Consider the following 11,236-nt stretch of genomic DNA (forward strand, 5'->3'; position numbering starts at 1 on the left):
TATCAGTGAATCTGGGTAATCCAGCAAATCTGGAATGGATTTCATTCTGGAAGTCACTTGCTATTTGTTAGAAAATGTTTTAATCCTGGATCAGATCCAATACAGGTTTTTTGGATCACCCAGGTTCACTGATAAAAGTATCCTCTCCAGTCTTGTGGAGCCCTATTAAATCAGGGCCATTGTGTACAAATTGGGGAATTTCAAGACCGTTGTTTCCCTACACAGAAGTGATTGACCTTTAAAAATAACTTCAACTGCAAGGTGTGTAATAGAGAGGCTACAAAGGAACTCAGGGTAACTTTTAGGCAACCAAATGCCTGTCTCACATTAGTGAATGTAGATGTTCAGGAGACCAAACAATCAGGAGAACTCTGAACAGCAATGGTGTACATGGCAGGGTACTCATGTGTTTAGGATCACTCTCTTTCTGAGTGACTCACTGTCTCTTGAGATTCAGTTCACAGACAGATGTCTTGACATTTTCATTTAGAATTCTTTGATATACTTTGTTCCATCGATGATGGCAAGGTGTCCAGGCCCTGATGTAGCAAATAGGGCTCAAACCAGAACACTCCCACAACCATGTTTCGCAGATGGTAAAAGGTTACCATGCTGGAATTCAATGTTTTTCCTTCTCTAAATATAATTCTCATTTAAGCCAAAGCTAAATTTTGGCTTCATCCATCCAAAAAGCATTCTTCCAATATCTTTCTGGTTTGTCCTCACAATCTTTAGCAAACTGTAAATGTATAGCAAAATAGCACTGCTCCCCCCTAAAAATTTTGCTAGATAGGCACCTTGAAACTGTGTCATGCAAAAACAAGAAGTGGGTCTTATCTTAATACAACATACCAAAGTAAACATGGCACAGACACATGCAAGATAAAGATGTATAGAAAAGGAAAACTGACCCTTGCTTCTATGGTCCTTTGTATGTATCCTGTATAAAGCAGAGGCTGTGAAAAATGGAGATGATGTAACAAATCAGCTTTCTTAACCTGACAGCTGAAATTGCCTCCTAAGGGCAACACATAATAAATGTAATTACTCCCTTTTTTAAGAGTAACCTATTCTGTTTGCAATTTGCATTTGTGATGAGATTTTCTGCTTTAATCAGTGTTACCACTCCTTCAAAGTCATGGAAAATTATGTGACTCATGTTCCCTGTTGTTGGTGAAACCATCAGTATTATATGACACAGATAATGGGAAGAGCAGAAAGTTATATTTGATTTACTAAAGACTGTTGACTCACCTTGCAGGGGAATTTTCACTCTAGCTTAGTGAAAAATGTGAAGTTCTCCCGGCTTCAGCCATCCAATCGTTTGCAAGCAAACTCTTGTTTTTCTACGCTTCCCTAAATGTGTTAAAATTGTTCTTAACTCTTTAGTAAATCAACACCAGTGCCCTCTGTGTTGTAAGATCCCCACTCCTCATATAGCCTTTTGTTGAGATAATGTGTTATTTTTTTGTGCTAATTAGCTGTAGACATTTTAATATAAAGTTTTTCTTTCAATCAGATATCTTAGGCTGCATACACACATGCAATAATTGTCGTTGGAAAGGATCTTTCATGATCCTTTCCAACGACAAACTACTGCATGATGAATGAACGAGTGCTGTAAATACGCTCTATGGAGAGGGGAGGGGGAGAACGATGGAGCAGCACCCTGCTGTGCACTCTCCCCCTTTACTTCCATTAAGATCGTTCGTCATCCATCCTCCATGGATCCGCCAGGACGATCGTTCGGACGATAGATGACAGTCACTGTACACACGGATTATTGGACGAGAACCATTGCACGTGTGTACCTAGCCTTACAGTCCAGATGATAATGGTCCCACTGGAAAAGGATCCTCCCTTTAATTTTAATATATATAATTTTAATGCAGATTGAACCCATGACACAGAGTTGACAGATCAATATGGGTTTTCTACAGAGAACACAACAGAAGCTGCATACTTTCAGTCTTTTTCTGTCTTCTTGTTGAAAATTTATAAAAAAGGCTGGACAGATCTACTCTTACACATGCATCTTTGTATCTTTAGGCTTTAGTTATTGAGATCTGTAAACAAAAAGTATTTTTTTAAAACAATGTCTAAGGAGAGAATAAAAAACATAAATGTTCTACCTGCTTAACAGATACAAAATACTTCACATTTACAAGAAATGCCATTAAATTTTTAAACTTTTATTTATATCTATTTTTTTTTTTTTTAGTTCGGATTATAATAAACAGACCAAAACATATAAACAAAATATCATCCAGGCCAAAACATTGAGGATGGCTAGGTACCAGATCCCTCAATATCTGAGTTATCAATAGCCAACACCTTGCCTACCACTGAAAAACGGGAAATACAGATTTATTTTAATGATAAAAAAGGATGTTTCTTATGAAACTGCTGGGGACATCACCATTATTAAACTTGACATCATTACAAAACAAGTTGTGTAAGTCCAGATAAAACAGAGTACAACCCCTTGTGTAAGTATTCATCCCCCCAGGATTTGTCCTGTTTTGTGACTTTACAACCTGGAATCAAAATCCTTTTAATTTTATGTAAGGGACTTAACAACATAGTCTAAATTGTTGAAGTTAAATTAAAATAATACCTTGTATGTATGTTAAAAAATATGTAAAAATGAAAAGCTGTAAGTGCTGATCTATTCACCCTTTTGCTATTAAACCTCAACCTAATTTAATGAATTAAAAAGTCGCATTTGTTGACCCGCGTGCAATCAAAGTGTCACATAACGTCTGTATACAAACAGTACAAAAATACAGTTCTGAAAGGCTATAATTCTGAAAACAACATTACTATGCAAGCAACATAAAAATCAAGGAGCACTCAAAACGGATCAAAGACAAAGTTGTGGAAAAGTATAGATTAGATTTTGGTTATAAAAAAATGTATCCATAACTTTAAATATTCTATGATGCACCAATAAATCCAATATGAAGTGGAAAAAACATGGCAGCACTACAAACGTAACCAAAGGCTGTCCACCAACACTCACAGGTCTCATGTCTATTCCAGAGGAAGATGACATTTTGATCACCAAAACGCATCAAAAGTTGCACTACATGAGATTTTGTTCATCGTTATAAATTTTTTGTATATGACTATTTATATGATGTTTGTATGTGTTTGTTTGTACAATTAAATATTTCATGGTTATGGTGAGTATATGTAGCAAGACTTAAAGATTTCTGTTCTCCAATGCAACCCATCTAACTTGAAGAAGTTGGAGCAGTTTTGCTGTGAAGAATTGGCAAAAATCTCAGTGATTACATTTGCTAATAGATTTGCATTTTAGGCTTTATATTGACTTTAGGTGGGTGAATACCTATGCACTGTTTTTTAATTATTTTTTGTGTCACAACATTAAATATTTTGCTCCTTAACGGTAGCCAACATGTTGTGGAAATCAAATACTCCCAAAAATCCATTTTAGTTTCAGGCTGTAATAGAGCAAAAAAAGGACAAAGAGCTCTATGTTATATGTTTTGTCTATATAAATACAGATACAAATTCAAAACCAAATAAAAGTTTTTAGCTTTGTTTCCAAAAGCTCCTTTTTGTTTTTATTATTGAACATTGTCCTACATCAGGGACTGAGAGGTTTATTTGCTGCTAAGCATCTAACGCTGGATTTACTAGATTGTAAGCTCTTCGGGGCAGGGTCCTCTCCTCCTGTATCACTGTCTGTATTAGTCTGTCATTTGCAATCCCTATTTATTGTACAGCGCTGCGTAATATGTTGGCGCTATATAAATCCTGTTTATTAATAATAATAATAATAATAATTTATGACAGTGATTGGCAAAAACCACTTGCAAAGAAAGCTTAGCAAGAGAGAGTTGGCTACACTGAAAAGCCTAGGTCCGTACTGCAGCTTCCTAGTAAACTATTCACCCTATTAGGCAATCCATATTCTTTTCTGGCTAAGAACTCATTTAGCTGTAGAACGCTGCTCATATTATCAAATGTGATAAGACTGTGTCATTGAAACAAGGTGCCACCATTTTTGGCAGGTCATTAAACACCTTGATGATTATTTAGGTTAAATATTATTTGGAGTTCTTTAGCTTTTTCATGGAGTGTAATGGTACAGTACTGTGTCCGTCTGCTCTAAAACAGAATAAAGAATACCATGTTATCGTGAACCTATCCAGGCTGAGTTTATCATTGGCAGGTCACAGAAGCCAAGAAACAACTTTTCTTGTATAATCATCAGTAAAGCATTTTTTCCTAATCATCTGTAGGCACATATCATCCTCATTTTATATAAAATGGATAAAATGGTAAAATAGTTGACACAAGAGGAGGATGGATTGGGTGGGACTCAGGGTAAAACATGTATGCCAGCTTTTACCGCTGAAGCCTATGGGTGGTCTCATTGATCAGTTGGTAAACATTTGGATCCTTTCATTCTTACCTTAAATTATGTAAAGGGGCAATCCTTTGAAGTTCACTGGGACAAGAAAATGTTCAGCATTGGCAGCTGTCTTCCTTTGACCCCTGTTACCCTGATCCTTTTTTTAGGGCAGACAGGTCTCTTTGTGTGAGGCACACAATAGATTGATACTTAATTGAGCCACATTCAAAAATCATCCATGTAGGTTAGTTTGGCTTCCCACCTAAAATTGAACCTTATTTTACGTTCATACTGACACAAAGAAAATAGCTCCCACCAATTAGTATGAACAGAGCCTTGGAATAAGTTAGAGAGATTAAACAATGACTAACACAGTGACATTTGATTGTGAGCTCCTTTGAGGGACAGCATAATATGATGGCATGACAATAAAATATTATCGCTTTTTAATCACCAGAACATGGTTTATAAATCCACGCAAGACATGCTTTGCTTTAGACTATTTTAGATCTCTACATTTGCAAAATATTTTCACACCTATATCAATTCTTATCAAGGTTTTAAACTAGAACAGTTTATATTTTACTTTTGGTGGTGATGTGGAGCCTGAGGTGGGCAGATTGTCTCTGGATCGGTATCTTTGCCCCATGCCTTGTGTGCAGATGATGGGAGTGGGGGGGCACCATAATACATATATACAATATATATCTAGCTCCTGCTCCCATACTACTGTATGAAATCTTGTTGTTCTTGGGAAAACTTTTATATCTAGTCTAAGGTATGGTTACATGGTTGTGTTAATATGATCATTTGCATAAAAAATATTTACCTCCTTGTTTGCAAATGTTTTATTTCCACTGCTTTTATTTCTATGGACAATTATCAAACAGATTAGGACAGAGTAGGAGACCAGCAATTAAAATTGTTCACTTAGCATTTATCTTTACAATGGGCCAATCTTGCAAATAGGTCTACGTACATTCATCAGATGATCTGACGTGTGTACAGCGGCCGTCCGACGTCATTCATGGATCCATCCAGGTGGATCCACAAACGCAGCGGGGTGCGACTTGCTCGTTCTCCCCCTCCCCTCTCCACGGAATAGAATAGTGATGTATGTACAGCACTTGTTCATGCATCTTTTAGTCTTTTGTTGTTGGAATCGAACGTGAAAGATTGTTTTGGTACTTTTAGAAGCCTTAAGTACTATAAAAATATGTTAGTATAATGGCACACTGCATTGGCTCTTTTCCTAAATAAGCAGAAGGCAAAGAGTGAAATATGCTGGGTTGCAAGGGGAACTTTAGAAGGAGGAGGATCTACAATCAAGACAGATTTACCCAGCAAATTACCAGGGCATTAAGAAGGAACTTTAGTCTTCTTAAAGATGGACTGACATATACATGTGATATTATTATTATTAATAAACAGGATTTATATAGCGCCAACATATTACGCAGCGCTGTACATTAAATAGGCATTGCAAATGACAGACTAATACAGACAGTGATACAGGAGAGGACCCTGCCCCGAAGAGCTTACAATCTAGTAGATAGAAAATGTACTGTTATATTAAAATCCCCTAATTACTGTTTATAGTTAGTTGTAAGTGTATGTTTGAATATGTTTAAAGTGGAAGGCTTTATTGCAGAAAAGGACAGGAGATGTAAATTCTCATAAGTATTATCAACTGCCTGATCACCGCCCATCTTGCAAGTATCCCCTGAGTTTAGTTCTATTTTAACCCAGTTTGCCTTTATTTGTAATTGTCTATGTACAATTGAACTTCCATGTTTGCTTATTTTATTTTCTGTCCTTATATCTCATTTCAAGCCTGTTAGACAATGTATGTCTGATTGTTAGTTGAGAAGTGATTCTTTTTTTTGTTCATAGATTGTTCCCTTAACAAAAAATAATAATGTGATTTCAGATTCACATTACATGACCCCTGTTGATTGTCATTTTCTGCTACCTGGAAAGGTGGCCCCGTGCAGCCTCGAAAGGTTGGTAGATTTTTGCAAATTAGACTTAAGTAGTAAACTTCAGAAAAATATCTCCCAAAGTGCAGCCTTTCTCTGTATTTTAGAAAAAAAAACATGATAGAAGTTATAACAATTTCCCAGTCTGTCAAAAAGTAAATGACACTCTTACCTCTTCCTCACTAAAGCGCAGGCGCCTCAGTGTTCGTGCAACGTGTCTCCACTAGCCCCTAGTTCCGTAGAGCTGAGCCCCTAGTTCAGTAGAGCTAGTTCTTATACACCGGTTGATTACTTCAGTGTTGTCCAGCTCCTGTGTTAACCCCTTGTTGCCCAGTCTATTTCCAGCCCATTCCTTGTGCTGTTCCAGTGTTCCTGTCTGTCTGTGGATATTCCTGTGTCACCTGTGCCTCCTGTAGCTTCCAGTGTCTCCTGTGTCTGCAATAGCCCCTCTGGCACTGGTGTCTGTCTCCTGGATCCCTGGAATTTGACCCCTGGCTTGTGACCTGACCTCTCTTGCTTGCTGCCTGCCTCAACCCTGGCCTTCCTTGACAATCCGTCTGCTTTGTGATTTGGTACCGTGTTTCATCCTGCCCACCCTGGTGTGCACAAGGACCGCATCTTGGCAGTAACCAGCATCGCAACATCCTCACCACTAGAGGCTCTGGAGAAGATCTGGTTACTGCTTAGACTCTGCACCTTGGTCCTTCTCAGGGCTCGCACCATTTCTGTGCAAGCCATAATGCCCCCTAGTGGCCATGTCTCCCCAAGCGTGACAGTAAATGTACAAACATTTGGATGGAGTTCACCTTTAAGCAGATTTTTTGGAGCCCTATAAAGGGTATCTACATTTTTTTTTTGGTAAAAAAAAGTAAGTGTTACAACCCTTGCCAGGTTTATAGTTCCCACTGGACAGATGCACCCTGTCACAGTATTAGGAGTTGCGGGAAAAGCTTCCAATAGGTAAACCTGTTCTGGTAACATCTGGCTAAGCTGGGATATCTAATACCAGTGAAAAGATCTCCCTACAGGCCACAGATAGCAGGGGATAAACTATTGATCATTCTCTACTCTATTCTAAAGAAAAAGTTTTTTACATTTACATACTGATGTATTTTTTACTATATTCTAATGTATACAATACATTCTTACTTGTTTACCAGGACTTCCACAAAAAAACGATCACTTTTATTTCACATAAACCCTTTTTATTACACAAAAATTACATCAGCAATTAAAAACAGTGTTGCATAAAAATTTCAAAACTCTTCTCATAAGTGGGTGAAGGACACTTATTTGTAGTAAAATGTCCCCCTGTATCATATATTAGGGTACACAATAATTAATCCAGCCCCATCTCTTCTTGACACTAGGAGGTTTTCTCAGGAGAGAGAGGACCATGCTCTAAAAACACAAACCATGTATAGATTTACAAAGATTGACCATAAACACTGTCATATGAAAAGTAAAATTGACGTGTACATTAAACCAAAAAGTGTTTTAAATATAAATAAATTGATAAATACTCTCAGCAAGAAATAATGACCCTACGAAGACTAACAGGTAGGTTCTGCATGCCAAGGAGGTCTCAAACATAAATGCATAAGGTGTAGGGATTCACAAATCAAACTACACGAATAAAAGTAGGATTTCTAACTAAATAGAACCTATATTAGTTGGGCTGCGTACACATGTGCAGTAATTGTTGTTGGAAAGGATCTTTTACAATCCTTTCCAATGACAAAAGCCTGCACAATGCATGAACGAGTGCTGTACATACAGTGTCGTTCTGCTCTATGGAGAGGGGAGGGGGAAAAACGACGGAGCAGCACCCCACTGCGCTCGCTCCCCTTCACTTTTGTTAGGATTGTTCCTTGTTCTTTGTCCGTGGATTCGCTGGAATGGTCGTTGGAACGACGGACGACAAGTGCTGTACACATGCCATATTCTCATCTGATATCAGCCCTGAGGCGAATATTGGACGAGAACAATCTGATGTCTGTACGTAGCCTAAAGCTGCGTACACACTTGCAATTTTTGTCGTTGGAAAGGATCTTTCACGATCCTTTCCAACGACAAGGGAGTGCACAGTGCATGAACGGTGCTGTACATACAGCACCGTTCATGCTCTATGGAGAGGGGAGGGGGAGAGCGACGGAGCGGCACCCTGCTGCGCGCTCTCCCCCTTCCCTTTCATTAGGATCGGCTGTCGTCCATCGTCCGTGGATCCGGCAGGTCGGTCGTCCGGACGATGGACGACACCGACTGTACACACGGCAGATTTTCGCCCGATAATTGGCCGATGCCGATTATCGGGCGATAAAAATCTGACGTGTGTACATAGCTTAAGTCACAGCAAAAAATATTAAAACAAAAAGCAAATAATAATATAATAAAATAAAAATAGGGGGAAACTCGGGGAACCCAGAGAGCCTAGGCTATGTACACAGGTGAGATGAATCTTGCCCAATACAAATGGTTGGGCTTGTCTCGGCCGAGAATCTGACATGTGTACAGCTGTCACTCAATGTCATTCTCTGTCGATCCATGAGCGATTGATGGAGAGAGACCACTGTACAGGTTAAAAGAACAGAATGGTGCTGTGTGTACCCCACCTGTTTAGCTGTTACTCTTTTGTTTCTGGAAATGATCATGAAAGATTTTTCCAGCAGCAAAATTTGCACATGTGTATGCAGCCTTAGCTCTGCAGTTATGCAACCCCATCTGGGCTTATCTGGTCACCAGAGTGAATCGGAAGTTGTTTGGCCAGTAGTATATCCAAAGTAAGCCTCAAACAAACAAGACTAATCCAGTAGACAAAAGCCAATAGTTACAAATAAATATACCCTAAAATATTTGGGCTTTTATCTCTTAATTAAACTTACATTAATTTAAGGACCAACATAAAGATAAATGTCCCTGAATAATACTCTAAACAATCCCAAGGTAAATATCCCTAAGAACAGCCTTCATTATATGAAATAGCACGTACACATCTCCAAGGTAAGATAGAAGCTCTCAGTATATAACCCCCAAAAAATAATGTACAAATAGAAATAATAATTATATTCAGATAAAGTATCAAAAAATACTCACTTTGTGCCACATATAAAGCCTGATTTAATAAAGCTCTCTAAGGCTGGAGAGGATACACATTGCTCAGTGAAGGTGGGTGATCCAGCAAACCTGGAATAGATTTCCTAAAAGTCATTTACTATTTGTTAGCAAATGTTTTTAATCCTGGACCAGATCCATTCTAGGTTTGCTGGATCACCCAGCTTCACTAATGAAAGTGTAACATCTCCAGCCTTGGAGAGCTTTAATAAATCAGGCTTATAGTGTAAACTTGCAGCTCCCTGGACTCTCCTACCAACACCCTGGAGATTATATTTGTTTTTTACTATTGGTTTTTGTTAACTAGATTGGTCTTGTTTTGTTTGAAGCCGGGCATACTTTAGATATACTCCTGGCCAGACGACCTCAGATACACTTTGGTGACCAGATAAGCGCAGACCAGGTTGCATAACTGCAAGGGTAAACTTTATGTGTCCCCACATTTCCCACTTTTTGTTTTATCATTTCTTGTTGAGAGTATTTTTCATTTGTAAGTAAAAATATTTCCATTTAATGTAAATGTCAATGTTTGTTCTACATTTCATATGACAATCTTCGTATGTAAATCTTTACGTGATTTATTCTTTTATAACATACCCCTCTCTCCAAAGGAAGCCCTACCCCCCCCCCCCCCCCGGTGAACCGTGTAAAGAACAGATGGGACTGGATCCATGATATTATGCCCAAATTTATGATACCAGGGGACGTTTTTGGGGCCTTCTTGTTACTATATCTCCCAAGTTAGTGTCCTTCACCCAATTGTGTTTCCAAGGAGAAGAGTTTGGATATTTTAATGCAAGTTTTTAATTGTAAATTTTGTGTAAAATAAATGTGGTTGTCTTTTTGTAAATGTGTTGGGTAGCTATAAAGTGTATTAATCTATAAACATATGAGAAATGCAATCTTAGGAATATTTAGGATATGGCATCCCACATTATAGTGGTATTTCTGATTGTATATTGCATATTCTAACACAGTGGTTGCCAACCTTTTCGGACCTACAGACTACTAAACTTAGGGGCTCTAGACCACGCATGCGCGAGGTGTCGTGTGTCACTCAGAGGGGAAGAAACTTCCGCCATATTGACGCCATAATGCCATAACTCGCCCACTTTCCCATCGCAGATCTGAGCCAAAGACACAACCCACCCACCGCCCTGAGGCTGCGATCCGTATGGGAGACGTGGTCTGCTAACTTATCATATCCGCTAACTTTATTTCAGGGGCATCATAATAAAAGTGCCTGTATAGCCTTCATTACATATGGAATGTATACCTTATATCAATTTAATAAATTATAAAGCTTTGCAGAACTTTTTTTGGCTGGAGTTGCAGTTTATCTAAATAAAGTACATTTGGGCTCTCCACAGACATCTCACATATTTGGTAACAGCAGAATGTATTAAACATTGCACGCTGTAAATTCTTGTTTTTTGTTTATAAGTTTTTCCATCAGCAGGCCTCATTACCCACAACCTGTAATCACCAGCACGGCACACAGACTGAGGGAAATACAGATCTACGTGATAAGAAAAGCAGCCAACCACTGAATACCACATCCTTACTGGACCACATCAACCCCGCCCCCTACGTCACCAAACAGACTCCTTAGCGAGACGTATCACTAAATCGGGTCCTCACCACCTAAGCCGCCATTTTTCTCACTGGCAGATTGCATTCGTTGACAGTGAAGTACTGGCAACTAATTATCTATAAAGAGTCATCCAGCAAATAGATATAGGTTAATGTTGTAGGTAATATT

Source organism: Pyxicephalus adspersus, chromosome 5 (genome assembly GCF_032062135.1).
Source record: "Pyxicephalus adspersus chromosome 5, UCB_Pads_2.0, whole genome shotgun sequence".
NCBI classification, from domain to species: domain Eukaryota; kingdom Metazoa; phylum Chordata; class Amphibia; order Anura; family Pyxicephalidae; genus Pyxicephalus; species Pyxicephalus adspersus.